We start from the raw sequence: 27,277 nt of genomic DNA, 5'->3' as shown, positions 1-27,277 counted from the left end.
GGGATGCATAGATCTTTACAAATTATCGTTTTGGTTTTCTTTGGTTAAATACGCAGAAGTACACTTGCTGGGTCAAAAGGTTTATCCATTTTAAATTTTCTGAGAAACCTCCAGACTGTTTTTTATAGCAGCTGTACCAATTTGCAATCCCACCAACAGTGTATGAGGGTTCTTTTTCTCCACATCCTCTCCACTTTAACTTATTCATGATAGCTCTTCCAACAGGTATGAGGTGATATCTCATTGTGTTTTAAATTTGCATTTCTCTGATGATGAATGACCTTGAGCATCTTTTCATATGTCTATTGGCCATCTGTATTTCTTCTTCAGAGAAGTATCTATTCAGGTCTTCTGCCCATTTTTTAATTGGATTGTTTGTTTTTTGTTGTTGAGTTGTATGAGTTCTTTATATATTTTGGATAATAACCTCTTACAGATGTATCATAAGTGAATATTTTCTCTCATTCAGTCAGTTGCCTTTTCGTTTTGTTGATAGTTTCCTTTGCTGCGCAAAACTTTTCGGTTTGATGTAGTCCCATTTGTTAATTTTTTTTTTCTTTTTTTTCTCTTACTTGAGGAGATATATCTGGAAATAAATTACTAGTAGCAGTATTGGAGAGATTACTGCTTATGTTTTCTTCTAGAAGTTTTATGGCTTCAGGTCTTACATTTATGTCTTCAATACATTTTTACTCTATTTCTATATTCGGTGTGAAAAGGTGGTCCTTCCTTTTCTTTTCTTTTTTTTCCTCTTTTCTTTCTTTCTTTCTTTCTTTCCTTCTTCTTCTTCTTCTTCTTCTTTTTTTTTTTTTGCATGTATCTGCCCAATTTTCCCAACACCATTTATTGAAGAGATTATCTTTACCCCATTGCATATTCTTGCCTCCTTTGTCATATATTAAGTGAGCATATAGGCGTGGATTTATTTCTGGGATTTGTTTCTCACTATTTTGTTTAACTTATCGATGTAATCTATTTTTTTATGCCAGTACCATGCTGTTTTGATTACTATAAACTTGTAGTATAGTTTGATATCAGGTAGTGTGATACTTCCAATTTTGTTTTTCTTTCCCAAAATTGCTGTGGCTATTCAGGAACTTTTTTAGTTCCATATAAATTTTAGGAATATTTGTTCTCTGCAAAATGCTATTTGTATTTTGATAGGGATTGCATTGACTATATAGATTGCTTTGGATAGTATGGCCATTTTAATGATGTTGATTCCTCCTAACCATGATCACAGTATATGCTTCCATTTCTTTGTATCTTCTTCAGTTTTTTTTACAATGACTTATAATTTTCTGAGAACAAGTCTTTTACCTCCTTGGTTAATTTGATTCCCAGGTATTTTATTGTTTTTGATGCAATTGTAAATGGGATTGTTTTATTTTTTTTTTTTCCAAAAGTTCATCATTGGTGTATAAAAATGCCACTGACTTCTGAAAATTAATTTTGTATCCTGCTACTTTACTAAATTCGTTGATTAGTTCTAACAGTTTTTTGGTAGAATCTTTAGAGTTCTCTCTATATATGGTATGTGTCATCTGCAAATAATGAGAGTTTTACTACTTCTTTTTCAATTCGGATGCGTTTTATTTCTCTTCCTTTGTCTCATTGCTGCGGCTAAGTCTTCCAATGCAATGTCAAAGAGGAGTGTAAAAGTGGGCATCCTTGCCTTGTTCATGATCTTAAGGAAAACACTTTTAGCCTTTTCTATTGAGTATGATATTATCTATAGGTCTGTCATTTATGGCTTTTATTATGTTAAGGTATGTTCCCTCTATTCCCACTTTGCTGAGAATTTTTATCATAAATAAATGTTGAATTTTGTCAAATGATTTTTCTGCATCTATTGATATGATAATATGATTTTTATCTTTCGATTTGTTCATGTCTGTATCACATTAATTGATTTCTGAATATTGTACCAACCTTGCTTCCTAGGAATAAGATGTATGATATTTTTAAGGTATTGCTAAATTTGGTTTGCTAGTATTTTGAGGATTTTTGCATCAGTGTTCATAGGAAATATCAGTGTATAGTTTTTTTTGTTTTTGGTTTTTTGTTTGTTTTGGTAATGTCTTTTTTGTTTTTGGAATCAAGGTAATGATAGTCTCATAAAAGGAGTTAGGGGGCCTTCCCTCTTCTTGAATTTTTTGGAATAGTTTGAGAAGAATAGGTGTTAATTCTTCTTTGAATGTTTGTCTCCTTTACATTTATTAGCATAGTTAAGATTTCCATATCTTGGTCATCTCAAGGGTAGTCTCAGTTACTGTCTTCTGCATGAAATTTTTTAACATTTTTTCTGATAGTTCAGATGTCATGTAATTTAGGATTGTCCCTTAGATATATTGACTGTGCTTTGTGGGAATTCTTGATTCAGTTATATTTTCCTAGAAAATATTGATTTTTGTCTGTCAGTGTGATTTTGGCAGGCTTTTCACTTGGTTAAACATAAACTGAACATTCTGTCTCCATGAAAACTGAAATCTCAGTTCAGCTAATTTGTTCTTAGGTAAGTCGCTTTGAGTCACCTCCAAACCAGTTCAGTAGTTGCATTGTTTAGAAGTCAGCTAGACATTTTTGCAATTTGTACACAAAATTTGGTTTTCTTCTCTCTGGTGTGCTCTATCCTAGGAATCCATTTCAATTTCTGAGGTTGCCACAAACTCTTTTCTCTGGTTGTTTTAGCCAGAAAGTGTGTGTTTTCTACAGGACTTTCTGCCATCTTGCATGGGTTGAATGTGATCTATCATTAAGATTAAAGTTGTAAAAATGGATAACTCACTTCATGATGATACTTTTTTGAAAGTGCCAACTCTTCTCCAGATATTGTTTTCCTTTTCATTCTATAAGGTCTTCAGCTTACTTTTATGTTTATACTTTCTCCAATTTTACAGTTATTATGTATGGGAAGATGAGATCTGATAGGGTGTATTTTGGTCATTCCAGAATCAGAAACTCTCCCCTCAAGTTTTAATATTTGAACTCAATAATAATAATGTGAGCATATGGGTGTTGCATTTTTAAGACATTCTCCTTTGTTAAAAACATAACTAAATTTTTTGACTTAAATAATCCTTTGTTTAAGAAATAATAATTAATAAGCCTAGATTACTACCTGGAGCTTATATACATAATGAAACTAATCAATAAATATTTTCTTCTTAGTAATAATTTTAACTGTTGGCATGAGAAATTTATTGTCATTTTTTAAAATGACCAAGTGTCATTAAGTTAACCATACATCTGAATGTCACCCAGGCACCTATATAAATATACAACTCAGTTATCCCTATGAACCTTCTCCAGGGATCTTTCAGCCTAGTGGAGATAAAGGGAAGATGCAGTAAGATATATAAACACATATTATTTCTCATGTTATAATGAAGTGGCAGGAGAAATATATAAATCAAATGCTAGGAAGTCTTGGTCAAGGAAAAATAATCAAGACAAGGTTTGTATGTGCTATTTCATTAGATATGGCCCTTGAGGGGCATGTATTATTTTACACAGAAATGTAATGCTGAATGCATTTAAGAACAAGAGAATAATGTAGACTGATACGTAAAGAAATATGTGGAATGTTCAAGGAAGGTAAATCAAATATATTTCATTTGGGCTTAAATTTTTGTATGAAACTAGTAAACACTGGAAATGAAGGTTGGGCCAAAATTTGTTAAGGGCTCAAATTACAGGACCACTGTAAATTTGGAGGGCCTATAATTAATATCTGTGATTTAGGAACATTGATTTGTCTACAGAGTTCCAAATGATTAGACTGGGGAGTTATTAGAAGAGGAAAAAAGAGTTAGGAGTTAATTGCAAAAGTTGTGGCAGAAGTTGAGCATTTCCACTAGAGGGGTGACTTTGAGAATAAAAAGGAGGGGATTCTCAAATAAATCAGTAGTAGCCAGAGAATTTCATAACCAGTTAGATTGTTACAGAGAGAAAATAGGTTGTTAGCATGCAAGAATAGGAAAAAAAGAATGAGTTCAATTTAACGAATGTTGAATATGTAGTTATAGTTAAGACATAATCAGCAAAGAGCTGGAAATAAAGGATGGAGATGAGTATAAATGCCATGGTTGGAGACACATATTTAGAATCACCTTACTAATTATAATTAATAATAAGTGGAGCTAATATCGATATGTTGTATGCCAGGCGCTCTGCCAAGTGCTTTTCCCAAATAACTTCATTTACTCATCAGAAACATCTATGTATGTACTAATTTTTATTTCCATATTATATATGAAGCAGTTGAGTTCCAGATAAGTTCATTTTTCCAAGGTCACACAAATAATCAGTAACAGACCTAAAATCAAACCCCAGGAATTTCAACTTACTTTTTTAACATCTATTCTCCATGGAGTCAAAAATCAAACTTAATTTCAGGATCCTTTAGAAATTGCTGAGTGATATAGAGTAAGGCAGAAAATAAAGGGAGCAATATAGATAAGACATAAATTTGGAGAGGCTTGTAGAAAAGATTAGAGAAATGAAAATAAGCAATAAGCAGCAAGAAGAGAACATAATCCAGATCATGATGGCATGAGTTTACATGAACTTTTTATGGGGAAGGGGGCTTATTCTCTGTCCAAGTTTTCTAGCTATTTTATCTGCTTCTTCATTCTGGCCTCGCCCTTATAGCTCTTCACTGCTACCCTGCTCTTGATGACTTCTTGCATCTGTTCTGCTGGTCACAGCATCTACTATGATGGCATTGCTGTACTCCTACTCAGGCCTTTCCCTCACCACGTACAATGCAACTGAGGATAGACTATCATCACTAAAGAAATGTTATATGCATAGTTAAGGGAAAGGTGCATTTCAGGAAGTGTGCTCAGATACTATAAAGGTTTAGACCTGTGCCAAATTCCCTTATTATTAGCGCTGCTTCTGAACTGCTTCTGCAAGACCTAGGCAGCTCACTCTGACTGCTAAAATCCTTCAGGCACCCAGTTTCTCTGCAGTTAATCTAAATTGATTCCTGTTGTCACAGAAAAGTGCCTTGGCTTGTACTGGTTTTTTCAGGGGTTTGCTTTTTTTGTTGTAGATTTATTATTTCCTCAAATTATATAAGCCTTATAGAATTCTTATAGGATTAACTTACCCAAATAAACAGTTTGGAGATTTTCTCCATTCTCTTAATGTGAGAATACAGAGCTCCACAGAAGAAAATTAGAGAATAATCTTTAGGTGAAAAGCAATTAAATAATCAATATAACATACCCTTTCTCTTCACTTTCAAATTTCTACCCTATAGGGAAGAAAGAGACAGAGAGCATCAGACAGATACAAGCAAGCATGAGCCTTTATTTATTTAATAAATTCCATACAAATTATGGCCATAAAAGTACCTAACAGCCACCCCTATGGAAAAAAAAAATGCTGAATTTGGAGTTTTTGTTTTGTTTCGTTTTACAAATGTCCTCCTTTTTACCTATTGTATATACTTCTTAATATTATTATCAATGGTACTCTTAAAGAAGTGAAAGAAATAATGGGTTCATTTATAAATGAAGCTGTCAGGAAAGAACGAATTCGTGAGTGTGACTATCTTCATGGCAGTGTTTGGTTTCCGCCAAAGGGTTTTGCAACTGCCAGCTGTTACATACAAGCATGAAGCTTCAGGAATTTCTGAAAGGAAGTGCCAGATAATTAATGCCAAGTGCAGGATATTAACTAGCTCAATCCAAAGAACAGAGACCTTTTCTTCTCATAATAGTCATCCAATACAATAGGTGGCATTTTAAATATTTAATAAAATATGAATAATAAATAACACTGTAAATAAAAGGTCAGAAGTTGGCCTAACACTAGGGAACTCTAACACTCAAGGGGAGCACACAGTGGAGTATTTATACTACTGCACTGTATGGTCTCCAGGGGATGGTCTGACTGACCTGAAAAGTCTTCCCCATATTTGGCTAATTTAGTTTTATGAAAAATATGCTTCTAAGATGTTTGTACTCAAGAAACACTCAGAAGGCCCCCAGTCTTCATTAAATGAGAAAAAAAATATTAAATGGTTTAATTTTCAGGGTCGTATTTATGTTTATATTTTAAACTAAAATGTACAGGTCTCAAGCTCTGCTAGATCTAGTCTTTAGATTTCACATTTGTTTGTTGGGTGAAATATTGAATCATCTATGCCTTTTCCCTAGAGGAGACTGATTTGTTTAGTTTGTCCAGCATTTACTATTCTAGTCCCAGATTAGGGTAATTGTATGTGAAATGAACTCAGGAAAGAAAAGGGGTGACTAGAATTGATGTAAAGCAGTAGTCAAGAAAACTAGTGGGAAAGTAAATGGCTCTAAGGTTAAAGCTGAAAAATTTCACATTACCTGTTGAGAATTACCAGACTGTCCAAATTCGAGAGTTGATTCTGCAGCCTTATTTCACACCATGGTTGTAGTTTTGCTCCAATTGCTTATTAAGCACCATTGCCAAGGTATAAAACAAATACTGGGCTACCAAGGACATTTTTTTGTTTTTTCTTTCTAGCTTTCTAAATTCTTGCTGTTGAAACTTCTCACTTTGGTTCATTTCACTTTAGGGCTTTGTTGGCTTATTATGTGCAATAAAATGTATATAGGTTTTACCTAAGAACTGATTTATTTTTAAATGTTGCAGCAAGACATGAAGTTGCATTTAAGCACCATAGCAAAACAATATTTACTCCATTGCAGACTGTAGAAAATATAGAGTTCACTTTGTAAAGGATGACCAGCAATTAATGCCCAACCAGATAATTTCTAATGAATTTTCCCCACCCATCTTGAGTTAAGCACAATTTAATACCAAATGTATGATTAAAACTGGTATCTTCTGCAAACCTCATACACACTGAATATTCAAATTTCATGTCAAGGGAGTGAGGAATACTGAGGGTTGGCTAGTACACCTTATGCAAATAAAATACAAAACATAGAAGTTAAAAAATCTCAATGCTCTTAACTTTTCTTTGACTTTACTTTTATCTATCTACATTTTATTCTGAATTGTATTTTATAGCAAAATGTTTGAGAAATATGAAACACAAACAACATATGGAAGACTAAATATTTTGTAGGCTTAATGATGTATTAGTATTTTGCTTTATATGAAGTTGTAATCACCAGATATGTTTATCCCTGCAGATGGGATATACAGGCTCCTGATACCTTGGGGGATTACAGAATCCAAACATCTGTAATAGGGGAGAGAAAAAAAATCCCATTGCAATATATGAAATTTAAAAGAATGAATTAATGAGAAAATGAATGGAAACAAAATTTTATTAATAATACAGCCTTACATTTATAATTATTGAGGAGTTCTACATGCCTTAGAGATCTGGATTCTGTCCTTTAAAAATGTAATTAGAGAATAAAACACAATCTAGATATAAGTTGAAGAAATATGCAACACTCCTCATTCCATTTTTAGTTGGATGGTTTGGAGCTGGTATAAAGACTTGACATAATTAATGCAGTCCACGTCTTAGGCTATTTATACAGTTAAAACACCTGATTCATAATTGGCTGTTTCATTAAATTCAACCAGATATTTCCTAAACATATTAAAACCCTATGAATTGGAGAAAATGGAGGAAAGGGTTGTGTTGCTTATATAAATTTACTGGTTTAACTGAAAGAAGTCAGAGTGGTGGATCTGAAATGTATGTTGACTCTAAGACATATAATGCCATTTAATTATTTGAAAAAGACTTGATATACACTTCAATTCTCACCGTTTGTCTCTTTTTGATAATGCCAAGGGAATAATAGATTAGCATTTGGTTTGATGACTAATTTACTGATTTATTCAAGTCATTTTAATTTTTAAAAAGTGTTTTGAGGAGTCTGCGAGGAGATGGGATGAATCAAATGGAATCTTGTAGTCATTGTACAAGATAGATGTGTATACACTGGTCAGCTCCCAGAACAGACTGCCTCGTTATAAATTCTAATATATGTGAAAGAATTTTTGTGTAAACTTTTTAAAGCTGTATAATCTATTTTAGGCAGATTTTGAGTATTGCCTTTGAAAATTTTTTAATGGAATTAGCATTTGGGAAGGAAAAGAAATGCTTGATCAATAACCTGAAAAGTAGGAATAGCCACATGGGTTTTGAAGCTGGGCTACATGGGTTCAAATCTTAGATCTTTCAATGACTAGCTTTGCAACTTGGGACAAGTCAATGCTTAGTGACTCCATTTTCACATCTCTAGAATGCATATAATGACATTATTGATGTTATAGAGTTGTTCTGAGAATTAAAATAGTTTATTCAAATACATATATATATATACACATATATATATACATACACATATGCATGTGTGTATATGTGAATTGATCAACAGATGTTTATAGATATCACTATATCTACACCTGTCTATCTTCTAACATTCTATATTTTAGAGCACTGCTGGCACATCACGAGTGCTATATGTAAGTTTTATCTATTCTTTTTTATTATTAACTCTGTTGCTTTGGAAATATAGTTTATATAAAGCATAGCATGTAAGAAATCAATATTCTACTCTTTGTAAATTATATAACTTGATACTAGTTGATAATAAATTTTGTCAGTGTTATACAGCATAATCTTTGGTTCCTATAAATTAGAGATGAAAGGGAAAAAATGAGTTCTTATATGAGAAGATTGTCGTTCTACATTGGTAAGTAGAGACACTCTTTAACTGTGCTTTAACCAGCACCAGTCAATTGCTTGTGTGATGGGCAACCCATGTGGTGGGACATCTCTAAATGCTGAAATGTCTATCTTCATGACTCCATGTGCCTTGAGCACAAAAGCACATCTAATTTTGGAATGATTTACTCTTCTACTGTTCCATAATCTGACCTTCTCTGACTTATTTGGGCTTCAATGAAAACCTTAAATGTTTTGATAATAGAATAGAGAATCTTATTTTTTATACCACAAAGATTGCCCTAAGGTTTACTGTAGAAAATTGGTTCAAAATGATTCAAAGCTATGGTCCATCTGGACTAACAACCACAAGACTTTTTTTTTTTTTTTTTTGGTAGAAAAATCTGGTTGTATTCAGTAATTGCTTTTGAAAGTAGATTTTTTATTTGAGTGTTTGTTAGAGAAGGTCTCAGTAAACTAGGGTCTTTGGGCCAAATCCAACCAGACACCTGCTTTTATAAATAAAGTTTTATTTGAGGGCAGCCATGCTCATTCTTTTACATATTGTCTATGACTGTTTTTATGCTACAGTGACTGAGCTAAGTGGTTGCAATAAAGACCTAACATATCTACTGTTGGATGCTTTGAAGAATAAGTTTGCTGACCCTTGAGTTAGAGGCTCAAAATCTGTCATAATAAGAACCAAGTTGACTAGATAAATGACCGCTTATAGAATTTGTCTCCATTTAATTATAATCTCACAGAGGAATACACAGAACAATACCATGAATTTCCTGAACACTTCTATATATCTTGCTGATTTTTAGTCTTGAAATTTGGCAATGTTATACATATATAGAGCAGTGAGGTTGCAAAGTTACATTGTGAATCTTGCATAAAGCCACAGGATTTCATAAAGTAGGTGACAATGATGTTGGAGAACCATTCTAATAATTTGCAAAGCCACGAACATCTGGCAGAGTAGTTAACAATCTAAAAAGTTGTCTCCTAAGGAAAAATTGACAAGAACAGTGAAATTCTTGGTGCCTCAAAAGCATATGATTTATGATTTAAATATCAGAGTTAAGAGACCCTTGGGAAAACTTACAAAGCCTTGAGATATTTTTGGATAAAGAGCCTTTAATTGATCACTCAAAAGTTAATTTTAAAGTGAGAAAATGCCATTTTCTTGGTATCACAAATATGCGCCAGAAAAATTATGCCCTGAAAACAATTGATCTGTGTATTGTTAATTCCACAAGTGGGTGGGTGATTATAACTGGAATCTAAATATTGCGAAGTAAAAATGAAATGTTATTTTGCTATGCAATACTATATACTAGAAGAGTTAAATAGTCATATCATGAGGTACTAATTACTCTAAAAAAAAAAACAAAATGGTGATTCACTATAGGATCAAACACAAACTGCAGTCTGGTATTTGGGGAATGCATACAAACACTCGTATACATTTTTGTATGAAAATCGCACCTCTTGCAAAGTTAGCCTGCTGTCACACAGCATTTTCAGAAATTTTTTTAAAATAGAAGTCTAAAAATTTTCATATTCCTTCTTGCTCTGAATATAGGTTAATTTAGCCAAAGCATCAGCTTTTCTGATTGTTCTCAATCATGACTTTTTTTACATGTTATTTCAAAAGTAGGAACCATGAAGAGAAAACATAAACACACAGGGAAGTAATTTTTTTGTTGTTATTTTATAAATGAGAAGAAAAAAATAGTTGTGTCTTATCTTCCTAGAGGGAAATATTTATGGAATAACTTATTGTTAATTGTCTAATATGTAATTTTAGATGTTATAACATTTGGACTCTGTTTTTCTTTTCTATATGTGTGTACAAAATGATATAGGTACTTGACAGCAAACACAAAGTTTTCTCCAAATTATTTTGCTCCCTATAGTTTCCACCTACTTTTTCCACCCTTATGCTACCTTTAACCTTTGGTGAGGCTAGGCTGCTGCTAAATGGCTAATCACCATGAAAACTCCTCAGCTAATTGTGTAGACTGGAGACAATCTGCCCAGGGTGAATTGAGGTAGGACAGAAGGTTAGGATGGTGCCAAAGGTTTTCTTAGGCTTATTTAGTCACCCTGAAAACTGGGATCCAGAACTCTGAAGTTCTCATTTGTCTGTTTCATAGGTGGGTCGAGAAGTTTGTTTAAAGTGATATAGGTACCAATTACTATTTAAACAGCTCAATCTCAGACTTAGTTAAAAAACCATCAGTATAAGGAAAACATACCTGCCAGATTTTTCAACTTAATGATAGATAATGTCATAGATGTTTTCTTGTATCAAAGTCAACTCATCATTTTCTCCGCTTTCTAGTGTTATGAGTGGCATTTAGTTTAAAGTTTTCTGTCTTTCTCGCATTCCCAAGTGATTTAATTTTCTCATTTCGCAATGAGATTTGCAATCATGACAGAAAAGGTTATGTCCTTCACAGACAGATTTCTTTGAATAGTAAGGTCTCACTAGGATTTTTATCAGCATTCACTGAAATATGCTGCTCCATGTCAAATAGATTTATCCATATTCTTCTCCAAGTGAAGCTAAATAATGTGAATTGAATAGGTTTCATTTACATTGTGCTTTGTACCTGATAATTGTTGATGAGCTATTGCATTAAAAGCAGCTAACAAGAAAGGATTCAAAATTGTACACCTACATTCTGTGCATTCTGACTTTTTCACAGAATGTAAAAATGGTATAAGACATTGTTGGCAAAAAATATTACTTGGCCTATTTTTTTTATCTGACTTGTGAATTGCATCCCCTACTAAAATTTTACCTACTTCAGATGCTCAATGCTTGACTCAATCAGATAACACATATATGACATACGTTGTTATTTACCTGGGTTGAAAGATCGTTTTTGTCAATGAACCGTGAAATGTGTTATGGCAAAGTGTTATATTAAGAACTGATTACATGGAGTCCATGTGGTAATAAAAATGAACAATTCAGCACCTTAAAACATCACTATTCTTCTAAGCAAGCTAATGCTTCATTTATCTCCAAAACAGAGGACAGAGGTCACAGGTCTCTGCTCTTCATGCTTTAATCAGATTAATGATTTTACAAGATATTATCAAATAATAATAATACGTCTTCTTCATAAAAAGGCAAGTTCATTAGTGTGCTTATGTCTGAGTATTTCTATTATAAAATAGAAGGCTCTTAAATGACAAAGAATTTGCAGAGGGACTTAAAAAAATTCCAAATACTCATCTTGGTTTATATTTATTACAAGAACTTGAGTGAGTTACACAGATCTCTCAATTCCTAACACCGCCCAGGGACCTACTACAGTGCCTCTCGGTTCTCAAGAGGACAATGGAGCGGTAACACTATTTAATATTATCTAGAGTGTCAGCCCTAAATTCTTACCTAGCCTCTTAGCGTATTAGATTTGGACCCTAGGCGATTTTTTAAGGCCTAATTATACTTTTTGTGTAAGATTAAACTACAGGGGTTCATCGAAAGAGGCAGCACCACTTGATATTTGAGAGCTTGAAGTTAAAATTTTGCTTGGTCATTCTCATGCTGTTTAAAGTACTGGAACTTTTTATGTCTCATTTTCTTTTTTGTAAAATATGAATCAAAGTATCTACGTTATATTAATTAAGGATTTAAATAAGTAAATACATAAAAATGCTAGAAATTATATGAAAATTATATAAATATCCTAGAAAAGGCTCTGGAAAACAGCAGGCAATAAATACAAGTTAATGTTGTTGTAAATTAGTAGCGAACTAATTGTATCACAGTTTTCTAGGCTCCATCGTCAGTTTCTTTGGACCTCCTAATCCTATTAAACTCATTTTATAAGATGAACTAGAAGGAAAATGAACTTTGATTCCTTCATCTTCCAACTAATCTTTACACTAGCTATTACCATCTTTTACTATATATATTTTCTTTAAACTTCACATTAAGAATACTGAGCTTTTTTTCAGGGTTGTTTGATAAAATGTACTATGACAAAAGTATGGAATCAATAAATTGTTTAAATAAATTTATGTATATTTTAACTCAGTAGAAGCTATATGTAAAAAGTGGCAGTGTATAAATGGGTGAAGCATAGACCATGAGTCAGGAGACAAGACTTACAGTACTTAGAAACGGTAACCTCCTCAAGACCACCTGCCCCATTTCCCGACCTTGTCTGACAAGTTTCCCTCTCACAGCTCTCAGCCCTGTCCCAGCCCATTCAGCCTCTGTTGTCCAAGATGAATTATATAATTCAAGTATTACAGCAATCCAATAAAATAGGCACTGTTACTGTCTTCCCATTCTACAGATGGCAAAGCTGAGGCTTAGGTAAGATGCCAAAGGTCATAAATGTATTACATGGTGACAAGGTAGGACTGACTTCTCTGTTTGGGACAGTGGATAGAGTTCCTAAGGCCCACACAAACATGTTCTAATTTATTTTTTTAATCCGAAGAAAAAGATGAACTTTTAGGTTGATGAAAATATCTTAAAATGCTAACACAGTCTCATTTTACCAACGTAGTCATAAAATACAATTTTATTGAACTATAGATGCATATTAATATATTTATGAAAAAAGGGACCCACAAGGCAGAAGTGCCTAGAGCCCGCTAGCATCTCCTTGAAGACTGTAGCTGTATTTTTCACCATACTGCATAAACAGTAATAAGTACATTATCATTAAAAGAAATAAATTTCTACAATGCCAAAATGAGGTGACCCTGGAGTCAAGATTTTTAAACCCAGATGTTATAACTCAAGAGACTATGTGACACAGTGCTGAGTCAGGTTTAAAAATCTTCTGTATTTGAAAACAATCATGAAGGGGTCCCCAGATAGATAAGCATAGTCACTGTGTTTTACCCTTAAACACAAGTCGTTCAGTATTCCTACCTTTGCAAGGTCCAAAATGACTGAAGTGAATTACTTGAATTAGTATATCATTTATGAGTAAAAGAATAACTCTTATTCATCTGAGCATGTTGCTTACTAATTATGTTTCTATACATTGGTATACATTTCCATACCCTTTATACCATACTCCCCAATTTCTGCCCTTGAGGATTTACAAAGAGTTTTTCTTTCCCAAAGATATTTTCTTTCCTAAAGACAGTTTTTGCCTTCTTTCCACCTCCTCGTATTCCATTAAATTTTTACAGTGAACCACTAGTATGAATTGATAAAGTGGCTGATTTTATACTCTGGTTTAGTACTTGAACACATCTTTCAAATTATACGTAGAAATCATTAGTTTTGAAAGAGTTTTATGTAGGTGTCTTTCATAAGATATTGAATGTTGTGCTTTTGTTCCTAAATAAATCAACTGGCTATTCAGACTAGTGGAGAAAATGAAAAATCTGTTCCCAAGCAACACACGCCTGTTGTTATTCACCTTCCTAACGTCTGTTTCTAAGAGACCACATCTACTGAGATTGTTAGCAAGTTCTTGAATGACAAATTATTTCCCGTAATATGATCATAATACATGGGATGATGGGTTAATGCAATATGGAATTTAATTAATATAAAACTTTTTTAAAAATTCCCTTTTCTCTTAGAAACTTTACAAAAGTATTGTCTTGAAAGGCAAAACTGCCATGGATAACAATGACTTACCCCCACATTCTGTTTTTGCTGTTTGAGGTGATACCCCTTCTTTTCCCTGTCTGCTAATACTATTTGTAGAAGTAGTTGTTTTAGAATCAGAGACTATATGAGATAAAAGGGATTTTGAGAGGTCACAAAGTGGAAGTACTTCATACATGCTCTCCTGAAAGATAGCTATATCTTTAAATTTAAAAAAAAAATCAAAAAGCCCATTTGCTCTATTTGGTATTCATTTATATGATTCATAAGGTGAACTTTCATTTTTTGGCCACCCTCTCCTCGGTTCTTTCTTGCTTAAACCTAATGCCTTCCAGTGTCTCTAGTTACACTTAATCATGTTTGAATATTTTTTTCTTAACTTTCTAAAATGTCAAAATATCTGGATAAATACTACCAAAGTGACTACTGTTAGATGGACACTAAACTCAGTACCGAGCTATGTGACCTTGGGTGGACTCTGTCACTACTAATTCATGTCATCGTCTTTTTTAGAATAAGCTTTCTGTTGTCGTTTGTTAGTTCATGTTGATAGCTGAAGTGCTATCATTTGTATAAATGAAAATAAGCCAATAGAGATAATAATAAAAATGATGGTTTGTAGGACTGTTACAAGGGCTAATAGATATTATGTATCAAGCACATAGATTAGTGGCTAGTAAATAGTTTCCCTTTATTTGGTAACTGCCACCGGTAAACTATTCATTTAATCCAGCAAACGATAAGTTTAATGCATCAAGAATTTGAGAAATACTATCTACTTAGCTACACACACCTTAATGATCTCAGATGCACTTCGGAGTTGGATACAAAGCACTAAGATTCTTATGTTCGGTAACTGTGTAAGATGCCAATTCAGTAATTAATTCCCTCCATTAGCACCTAAAATAAACTTGTGTTGGCTATTAGTTATATATTTTATTTCTTTATAAAAAAACTGCAGAGCATACTTTGGGACCTACCTAATGCATGACACTATTTGAATAATCAAATAAGTAAGTATTGCTTCTTAGCATTTGTGGGATATGTCTTTGGGAAAATCACATTAATAAAAGCAATATACCTATTATAAACTCAGGCCTCAAAAATTCTTCTAAAACATTATGTAAGAACTTTAAAAAGCATGTATATTTTATACACACACACACACACACACACAAATATATATTTTTTGATACATTAAGTGATTACGTGGCTTAAATGAGACCAGATGTTGCAAGAACTTTGAATGGCTTGGACTTAGCCACAATGGAAATGAAATGATATTTTTGAACCCTTTTCCAGAGATTTATATCAAAATTACTGTCCCCTCCTTTCTTTCCCAGTAATATATTATTAATAGAATTTTGCTCTCATACGTATCTTACTTTTCCTTCTAACATACCATTTTCCCTTACCTCTAACAATTTACTTACATTATATATCATCGAAAACCACTAGAAAAATTGTTTCCCAATTTTAGCCATAAAACAATGTATCTTCTCCTTAAGGGACAGAAATAAGGAAGAAACAGATTTTGGAAGAAAATAGTTTTAGGCAAACTGACCATATTCTGCCACTACTTACCTTATGATTTCTAGGAATATTTTACATGATTATCCGATATGGAGAATGAGGATCTAAAAATGTGTCCACTCCACCTCCTTGCCCAGGAATCTGAGAACTAGAGAGAAGAAGCCACCTTCTCTAAGGAGCTCTCCACTAGTAGAGGGAAACTGGGTTTCTCCTTAGATTTTCTTGGAAAAACTTTGAACACAGAGGAAGGGAGCATGTGCAAGATGGGAAAATGGAGAGTCAGTAATTGTTGATGGCTAAACTGGTTGTTTTCAGAAATACTAATAAGAGAAATTAAGGAGATGGTTGCAGTGTTTGAAAGTATTAGGTTAGAACAAGAGGAAGACAGAGAGTTGAGAGATGATTGTCAGGCACGTGAAATGTATGGAATCAGGATTCAATGTCTCTATCATGGATTCAAAGTGACTAGGTTTGTATTTAAATTTTTTTTTCTGTTCTTTCCAATCACTCCAGTTAATGATGGAGAATGTCAGGTTTTAGAAGAAACCCACTTAAGTGTTTAACCTAGGGAAGAGTTTGTGCATTATACTCATTGAATAAGGTTTGAATAAGCAATTCAGAAAGTGGAGAGTTGGCATCCAACCTAATCAGAGAAACAAAAATCAATATTCCCTAATTTTGCCTTTCTTGATATTTTTGTTTTGATTTTGCTGTGTTTTTTTTGACATGTGTTAGATGCAAAAAATTTTTGGTAAATCAACTAGAAGATTTCTCTGTAAATTATAATGATTTGGGAATTTCATTTGCATATTGTTTTTATCTGATCTTAGCCTTTCACAATTTTATTATCTTTTATTTTTTTCATGTCAGAACAAATCCCTCCAAATAATTTCTTTACTGAAAAACAAATAGACATAAAGATAAGCCATGCAAGTAAATCTTATTCAATAACAATTTTGTTTTCAAGTAAAATGCCATTTTAAAGATATGGTCAACATTTAAAGTTAATGTATATTTATATTATAAACAAATTATTTTTGAAATGTTTTTTATTCCACAAAATAAATAGTTCAGTAATCATAATATTTTCCTAGTGTTCTACTAAATGTTTCTAAACATTTTAATGCTCATTATCTTTTTTTAGTTTTAACAACACACTTAAGTTAGCTGGGGCAAGTATTTGCCCATTTGAAAGAAAAAAATATTATGCTATTTTTATGGGTTAATTGACCAAAAAAAAAGTTTGCAAAGTCTACCATCTGTACTGTACTGAAAATATAAGAAGTCTCTTGTGAAAGTAAAAAAGTTGATAAGCAGTATATATTTTGATTTCTAGTAGAAATATTAGTGTAGCTGGTAGATTCTTTTAAAATGACATACATAAAAATGGTCTTGTACAGCTTTTTTTTTTTTGATCTCCAAAAGTCAAATTCTTTAATTGGTTCTAACATTATATTTAAATATAATTAAAATAATTAGTATTGGTAACTAGTTTCCGAGTTTGTGCCTGGTGCTTTGTATTTTTCTGTTTCTCTAGTATCAGGCAAAATTTAGGACTTACATCAGTCCCCTAGAGCCACCATAACAAAGTACAGAAACTGAGTGGCTTAAAACAACAGAAGTGCATTGCCTCCCAGTTCTGAAGGCCAGAAGTATGAAATCAAGGTGTCAGTAGGGCCATGCTTTCTTTGACGGCTCTAGGGGAGAATACTTCCCTTGCCTCTTCCAGCTTCTGGCATTCACTGACATCCCTTGGCATGAAGATGCATCACATGGGTATCTTCTCCCTACGTCGTCATATTGTCTTCCTCCCATGCATTTTGACTCTGAGTTCAAATTTCTCCTTTTAAGAGGATACCAGTCATACTGGATGAGGGCCCACTCTAGTGACCTTATTTTAACTTAAGTCATGTAAAGACCTTATTTCCAATTTTCACATTCTAAGATGCTAAGCAATAGGATTTTAATGTTATCTTTGGGGGGGGGGATACATAATTCAGCTTAAAATAAGACTCAATCATGTTTAGATAGAAAGGGCCACCCTAACATTTATTTGTCAACTCTATATGCCTTGAGCACTCAGAAAAGAGCAGTTAAGCTATTTTCTCTGCCTGTCTGAGGTCCTTTGTTGCTCTGCGGTAGTATTTATCACTTATGCTTTCTAATGCAGCTATTCGAGGACACTTTTGCTCTTCCACTAGATCTGATGCTCCCTCAGCAATGTAGTTGTGGATCGTTTATCTTTCTATACCCACAGATCGTCTACTTCTGAGTCTTCAAAATACTAGAAAAGCAATTAGCATAGGGGCTAAGTGGAATTTAGAAATAAAGACCTCCACAAGGCATGTTAGAACTGTTGTGTATGTAAATAGGGAAACAAAACCTTGAAATGATCAACAGGGTAGGGATGTGCTTTATATCTTTCTAATAAACAACTTCAAGTGGTTAATTTAAAAATAGTTTTTAGCAGTGAAAGAATACTTGTGCACCATTGAAGAAAGTGATTTGAGATAGAGTGGCAAGTGTTAGCTTCTCTGAGGAGAACCTAACCATTTAATTTCATATATGTGAAGAAGTTATATTTCCAGAAATGAATACACCCTCAGAGCTGAGGTTGCTCTGTGTTGCTATACACATATACTTTTGATAAATATTGCTAGATCCCCTCAGAGAACTTACATCATGTGTAATCTCATTTGCCACCACATAGGCTGCAGTTTAGATTTATCTGTTTGAGAAATACATTGAGCATCATTGCATAGAAGCATCAATGCATATAAGACATATGCATTTTGTTTTTTATTTTTTTTTCTGTTAAATGTTTATTCCTCTCCTTTGCTCATTTTAAAAATTTGATTGTTGGTTCTTTTCAACTTCAGTAGCCCTTACTATATTAGAAAGAATAGGCTTTTTGATACAAATACTTTTTTTTTTTCAGTTGATATTTTTGTTTTAACTTGCCTTTATTCTTGCCTTAATTCTTATGTAATAAAATATATGGCAAATTTTATAAGATAATTCTGGCTGCTTTGCTTTGTATAGAAGACAAGTTAAGAGGCTTTTGCAGTAATTCCAAGGAGAAATAATGATGGCACAAATCAGCATGACAGTAGTGAAAACAGTTGGAAGTTTTCTGATTTGGGGTATGTTCTGTAGGTAGATCTAATAGAAATTGCTCATGGATATCTGGGTTGTGAGAAGGAGGAAAAAAGAGGTGGGATGAAGGCAATGTCTCTGACCTCAGCAACTGAAATGGGCTTGTCGGTAACTGATTCCACAGATGATCCAGGTTTAGAATGAAACTTCCAAAGGGAGATGGTGAACAGGCAAATTGGATAATCAAGTATGGGGAAAACTGTGGGCTGGAATGTGAATTTGAGAGTTGCCATGTATAAATGATATTTAAAGTCACAAGACTAAATTAGATCCCATAAAATAAGGAGCAAGAATTGGAGAAATGAGGAGAAAAGAACAAAAGAGAATGAAAAGAGATGGCCCTTGTTCCTAGGAGAACTAAAGGAGTAGGATCCCAAAAGGCAAGTGAAGAAATAGTCCAAAGAATGAATAATTATCTTTATAAAATCTTTCTTGTATGTCGAGGAAAAGGAAACTGTGTCTTTCATAAGATTTGATTTGATAGAGAGATGACATGGAAAGAAGAATTTTTGAATTGCAGATATTATAACATATTGTATGCTAATCAGAATGATGTAAAGAAGCCAAATTAAATAATATAGAAAAAAGTAAAAAACATGTAGTGTTACATCATTGAGTTGGTGAGATAAACTTTGGTCTATTTCAAATTACATTTTTTGGTGTTCAGTGGGGACATGTAGTCAACATGGTTATGTTCGTTCCAGTATTACTCATCTGCTCAATGACAGGAGTAGACTAAAAAGAGAATTAAATTGAAATAGAGTGTGGGCATTTTTCAGGCAAATATAAGTGACAGGGAAGGAGATATTAGAGTTGAGGCTAGAGACAAGAGATGATGAACCTTGGTTGAATTGGCTAAGGGCAGAAGTTAGGGCACAAAGGGTGAAAGTTGGTGTGCACGTCCTGGGAGAATGGCCTGTAGGGTCCACGAAGAAATAAGGATTGTTGAAGCTGGGCAATAATGCTAAGTAAGTTCTTGAAAGATAGGAGGCGATGAATGGAGAGTAGAATGCCTGAAATAGAAGTAATAAAAAATCTAATAATTGATTAAAACTACTCGGGTAATGCTACAGTGTGCTAGAGAGTAGAGAACACTCAATTAAAGAGGAAAGGGAAGGTAACCAAGAGCCAGGATTTTGGAAGGATTATTTATGTGATTATTAAAATCATTCAATGACAAATACAGAAGAGATATCAGCGAACCAAGCACTAAAATCTCTAAGGAATGAATGAAGATTTTGCATTAGCTTGTAAATAACAACAAAATACTTCCTTTTTGATTTGCTTTACATAGCTTCAGTTTTATATTGAGAATATCATACCTCTCATTATTATTCAATAGTAACTTTTAAAAGTGTGTAAATCATCTAACACACAAAAAAAGTCTCTAGTGGCTTAAGGCTGAATTTACTTGCTTCTTTATTGAAAATTTATTTATTTTTAGAAAATAGTTTACTTGCATAATAGAACATGTTACAGTATATATTTTTTTTATTTTTAAATGTTTACCCCATTTATCTTCCATCTCATACTTCAGCAGTACATTTCTTTCTTCATAATATTGCCCAAGAGAAATGTTGAATGTGCAAGTTCTTAGGAGTCATATATCATATAATCTAGCACCGTTATTTTACAAGCAAAAAAAAAAAAAAAAAAAAAAAATTAGACCCATAAAAACGTGTTACTTGCTCAAGGATACTTGTCTAGTTAGTGCCAATTCCCAACTGGGTCTTGAGGCCAAAATTAACGTCTTGATTTCTGATCTAAACTGACCCTACTTAGTGGTGTGGGAGTAGGATCAATGAGGTTGTTCCAAAGATAGAGCCAAATAAATTACAGAAACTCTAGAACTTGGTTTTGACCTGCTTAATCTGCTCTGTCATTGGGGAAAAAAATAACTTGTTTCCATTCTGAAAAGTTTATGAACCATAAACTTCTGCTAAACCTAAATGGATTAAGTAAATAAAATTTTATATTTTCACTTTGGGAGAAGATTATATATTTTTGAAATATTCACAGAAGTACTCAGGCTGACATTCAGATTTTATATACACTGACTATCATTTATTTTAATCAAGCAATGGCCTTCACTATGTCAATCTTTCTGTCATGAAGCAGAAAAAGGAATACTGCCTGAACAGACCCTAGAGAAATTCTCTAATGGAACTTAATTCAGGAAAGAATGACTAATAATTATATGACACATAGGTGGGTTAATCCACTTGAAAATACACTTAATGTAAATCAATGTTGAGTATTAGGTAGAAACAAATTTTTATTTTCTCGTCAAACCTATCTTATTTTAAAATGTATCTTACTGTCTCTTATTTCTTATTTTCAAGTAATATGCTTGAAAATAAACTTACTAAGAAAGTAAGTTTAAGAATATTTTCCAAATTCTAGTTTAAGAAAAGAAAAAAAAATTTAAATAACATAGTTTAAAAGAAGTCCACTTTCTCAGAAACATGATTTTGTTAGAATTCTCAGTACTAGTTGTCAGTTACATGTAAGTACCCAATTCACAGAACTGCTGAACGCCTTAGCTAAATATATAATTTAACGTGAAAATGCATGTGTGTGAGTGTGTGTGTGTGTGTGTGTGTGCATGTGCACATACACACTCACACACAAGCAAGCTTCCCAAACTTTTAGCCAGCAGAGAGAAGAAACCCACAGGAATCTTTCTCCACTCAGGATTCAAAGCATTTATCATCTGCACAATACATTCAGCAATTTAACTTTCTTTTATTTGTGTCTCATGTTCTTAACTAAATCATAGGGTCAGGAATTATTCTTAGATTTTGTACTCCCACAGCAATGAGTAGAATGCCCTGTACATTGACAGCTTTTAATGATTGAACACACCTAACAAAACAAACTGTTGTCTAATTGGGAAGGGAGGGACTCAGAAAAAATGATAAAGAGTAACACTAGAAAACCCCGGAATGGTCATTACTCTTGAATTCACTTTCTAATGATAAATGTGTGTATGTGTGTGTGTGTGTGTGTGTGTAAATATATATATTTAGATTTAGAAATAAAAAACATTTGAAAATAGGCTATGAATAGCAAAAAAAAGCCTAGCACTTTCATTTTATACAGTAACAGAATCTTACTCTAAAAATTCCCTTTTCAAAATATGAGTTCTTAGAGACAAAAAAAAAGTTGTGGTAGGAATTTTTTCAGCTGCATTGTCCTAAATCTTGCATGAATAGTAAAATGCTTATTTTGCCCTTTATTCTTATTTCTGTCATGTTCCCTATGTAGACTCTTGAGATAAATACAAGCAATGTGTTTATATTAACTTTAATAATAGAAAAAATAGGAAAAAAATGGAAAATAGCAGTAAAAGAAAGAATTCCATGCTGTTTTTCTTTGCACGGTCAACGAATAGCTGAGAGAAACAGTAGAGGAGAGGGACCGATAGCACAGTTCGGACTCAGAACATTCTGGGTGCCAGTCCACCTCTACCGTTTTCTGGCTGGCAAGGAAATACTTAAAAAGTCATTAACCCTGCACCTCAAACACATTAAGCATACATTAAGGTCAGCTGTTAATAAAATATTAACAACGTATACAATGCCTTAAGTTTTTATTTTTTTTTTTGGATAACTTTTCTATATAAAGATATATCATGAGGGTTTTGCTTTTTACTGATAACATAGAATTTTATATAACTTTGATAGACACACTTTTAAAACCACTTCAAACTCTGGAATCAATTCTTCCAAAGCTTCTCCTCCAGTCCCAACTCCCTCTACGAACGTCACAGCCAGGACTGCATCAGGACGCTCTGCAGTTCCCGCTATCGGCCATCTGCCATTTAGAACTGCCTTCCAGAACTCTCCATTTCATTAACTCTCTTTAAAACTCAGCTAAAAATAGTCTCTTCTTCCTTGCTGATGTATTTTAACTCTTCTCTGCCAGGGATTTTAATTTTATAACTTAACATTTTAATTTATTTTAGCTTTTATACTTTTCTAATATTGTTGTAAATATTGTATTTAATTTTATCTCTCAGAGGATAATACGTTAAACACAAGAACAATAAACTAGCCTTAATTTATGATGTCGATGACTTTTCAAAACAAATATTACATCATAAAATAACATAACTCAATCAGTGCTTTTACTATAAGCTCAAACATTTGTGAAATATAAAAATTAAGATTATTTTGTTAAAGAATATAACAATGAAAATAGAAATGTGGAACTTTATAATGTGAATTATAACAAGAATTTACTTTGAAATTAGATTTAGGAGGAAAGCTAATAAGTGAGCCAGTACTTGACAACCATTTATAAAAATTCTGCTCTGTTCAAGTTACTGTGTTATAAACTAGAGGGTTTAAGACTCCAAGAAATGTATACTTAATCATTCATAAAAATGAAATATGAGGTATAAAGTGATAGCTAAGAAGAATAAATTTGGAGCTCTGACACTTCCTGATTTCAAAACTTACTACAAAGCTATAGTCATCAAAACAGTATAGTACTGGCATAAAGACAGACATAGAGACCTATGAAATAAAATAGAGTCAAGTAACAAGCTCACACAAATGCAGTCAATTGATTTTTAAAATAGGTCCATGACTATTCATTGCAGAAAGAACAGTTTTTTCAACTGGCGTTAGTCGTTCATTTGGTTGTTTCTTCGCTCACTTGTTTAGTCCTGTAAGTTTATTTTCATAATCACTGAGTAGTTAACTATAGACATTTAATGTGCACTATGATATGTCTAGCTCCTGAAAAGACTAGTAACAGTATCTAGACTTGTAATTGTGGTCACTTCTCTATAAAAAATTGCCAGCTGTACATTAAATATATTTGACTCTTTTTCTTTAAAACAACCCTATGAAGCGACATCTAAATGTACAAAATTTTTCCTTTGTTGACATCATTTAAGGCCATTGTATCATCTGGATAATGTGTGCTGTTCAAAATATAATAACTGAGACTGTGCTCTATCATATATGACATTTTAGAAAGACCTGGATGATGATGACTCTAATTTAAAGGACAGCTTTAGGGAAAACACTTTCCTTTATATACTGGAATATTTGGGAACTCCATTGTGTGTGTAACCAAAAGGGAAAACACTTGGTGTAAATATATTTAACTATCCTCTGTTCAGCGTTATTTAATGTCCCTCCATTGCATGGGACTATGTAACTCTTCTCTAATGAGTAACCCTAAATTTACTTATGATAAGTGCCTATCAGAGGTTCATATATAGCCAGACTTCTCATTTCAAGTCAAATCCACCATTACACCTATGCCTTCTGAGTCCCAATCTCTCCAAGAAATTCAGAGAGAGACCCAAAGAGCAGCCATAGTTTCCTAGCTTTTTCCGAAGTTATAACAAAACAACTCTGCTGCTTGGATTTCTTCTGCATCACCTTCTTTTCTCTTCTCAGCACCTGCTCATTTTTTTTTTTATTACCTAATAATTAGATTGAAAAGTTTTAAATCCATCTAAAATTTATTATTATTATATGGTGTGAGTTATAGATGCAATGCCTATGACAACAAATAAATTCTCTCAGACCAGTTGTATATCGTCCTTTTTTCTTCCCCTTGTGTTTATTTCTATATTTTAAATTTTCTGTTAGTGATAGAATTCTGGACTTTTATTCTATTTTGCAGACATACATGTCAATATTTGAACTAGACCTTCGTAGCTTTAATTATTGGATAACAAAGTTAGCATCTTTTCAGTACTCTTCTACATTAAACAACAATATTTGATAACCTTACCTTGTTATTGTCCAAGGGATATTTTAAAATTTATTTGTTACATTGCTAGAAAATATATTTTGGAATTTTTAGTGGGAAGGAGAACATTTTTACGGAGAACATTTAATTCGCTTGCTACATAGTGCCTGCCTTGTGACCGTTGGATTAAATTTTTCACTTTGAAATTGTTTTATCACTATGTAATTTTGAAAATTTACAGAAATCCTCATCTGACTTATTAAAGGGACAGCCGATGCCTGAGTGAGGGTAGGAGACCTCTGTTAACCAGAACTAGAAGGAAAATGTAAATATGTGCACGTGTTTTATTTATTGTTCAAAAACTTTGTATGCAACTCATTAAGGAAATGGTTAATATACAAATAAACAGCATTCACATGTGAAATGAATGTTTTCCTCTGAGAGCTGTGCTGTTTGAACTAATGAGCCATACATAGGGAATTGTTTTTGAAGGAAATCACAGCCAAAATGAAAGAATGAAGTGATGCAACATGGTAGATACCATTGCTTAAGGGCATTTTAGGACTTAAGATACGTTTTGAATATATATATATAGTTTTAAATTAATTTTTTTATGGTGACCTTTGTTAACAAAATCCAATTAGTTTCATCTGTATACTTTAACACTAAAGCATACATACATTTACACTGTGTTCACCTTTTATTAGCTCCATAGTAAACTTGAAAATAAGCGAAATCATGTTGTGTTCAGTATTCATTTCAAGACAGAAAGCACTAGGTAGAGATTGAGGAATAGGACCTCCTTTCCTAGGTCTGCTCCTTGAAAATGCCAGGTTATTGCTATCCCTCATCTTGATCACATGAAAAATGAGATGATGATTATAACTGTGACCAGTATGCATTTGAGGCATTAGGCAAATTAACCCAAATTTGAACTCTATCAGTCGAAGTAACAGTAGTAAAATTGATCATGTTATCATTGTATTTACACACTCCCACATTAGCACAGGCTTTACTTCAAAAAAAAAAAAAAAAAATCTGTGAGATCCAGTTGGCTTAATATCAGGTTTTAGGAAAATATCTTCTATATCTATAAACTACATGAAAGCATTGGGATAAGTGCAACTATTCTGATCATCTGGGAAGTACATTGATGGAGTTAAGACAAGACCTTTTAAAGACTAAAGACTGCTTCCAAGCAGTAGTGTCATGGACCATAGCACGAGGGTCACTTAAAATGAAAAAAAAAAAAAAAACTCCCAAGATTTTTCCACTCTCTTCAATTTAAAAATGGTTTTCAGATTTCTAATTAGATGTGCCAATCTGGAAGCCCATAATGAAGAACAGGAAAATAGAGACTACAAAGTTGTTAATACATTAGCTAATTCTTTCACAGATCATTTCGAAGTGTAGGATATAAATCGCTGTGTTCTGTTCATTCAGCTTTTGGGTCTGATAAGCATCAAATCCCAGATAGAAAAGTGAGATCCAAAGAGATTGACATATAAGTACACAGTTTAAAAATTTAACAAAAGAAGTAGTGTTGAGCCTAAGATCTTTCTCATAGTTATTCTGAGACGCTATGATATCGTTGTAAAAACTGAAAATAGGGAGAGTGAAAACAAAATCTATCAAGAGTGAGAGAAGGAAAACCAGGATAGAATCGTTTCACAAAGTGGCTTTTTGAGGGTTTTAAAATATCTGCAGGAAATATCTTTCTTTTTGCCTATTGAAGGCAACAGCAAATTATAGGCTCATTTCTATACCATTATACAGAAACTGTCAGTGATGACCCCGACCCCATGCCCTAAATTCAAATATATAATCTTTAAATTCCCAAATAGATTTAGTAGCCAATGGGGGAGGAGAGGCGGGAGGGGAGAGAGATTGAGAAGAATCTCTGACTTGATTTCAAGAAATCTGTTGAGCCAATAACTCATGACTGGGTATTGAACCACTGACCTCACAGTTGATGCAGCTTTCAAAAGTACTTAACTAAGTAGCAGAGAGCAGTTTACCCCCTGGTGAAATCATGATCAATACTTATTAAATACTTCATGAACTCTATTCATGAACTCTATTCATTTCTAAAACAGCCACTTATCTGCCCTTCCCGTCATGTTCTGAATTAATTTGATATGTAATGTGATTCTTACATTTATATTAGGTTACTAACATGCTGAAAGGGGAAAAGCAAACTACAGATGATGGTGAGGGAGGCTCTGTTTGTTATTTTATCATTAACTGTCTCTTCTCCCTTTTCTAAAAGATCGAGTATGACACCCTCATAGACAATAATTTTTCATTACATTCTCTCTTCTTCCCTCTTTATCATTTTTAGGCCTAAACCCACAAGCAAAACATTAAATGCTTATGTGTTTCCCTCCTCCTTCCTCGAAAAAAAAGTGAACCGATTTCTGTAAACAGAGATTAATCATTTTCCCCAGGTACTCTATGGATAGTCTGGAATGAATGAAGCTAAATCGAGGATATTAGAGTAATTACAAATAAATGTATTAAAATTATTTCGAGAAGGTTTTGTTTATTTCTTATTTTTTGTTTTTTCCTCATTAGAAAAGAGTCAGCAATATAAAACATATAGGAAATAAAGTCCTATATAATCT

The sequence above is a fragment of the Pteropus vampyrus genome, unplaced genomic scaffold (assembly GCF_000151845.1).
Source record: "Pteropus vampyrus isolate Shadow unplaced genomic scaffold, Pvam_2.0 Scaffold30, whole genome shotgun sequence".
NCBI classification, from domain to species: Eukaryota; Metazoa; Chordata; class Mammalia; order Chiroptera; family Pteropodidae; genus Pteropus; species Pteropus vampyrus.
Note: the sequence above shows the minus strand (reverse complement) of the source record.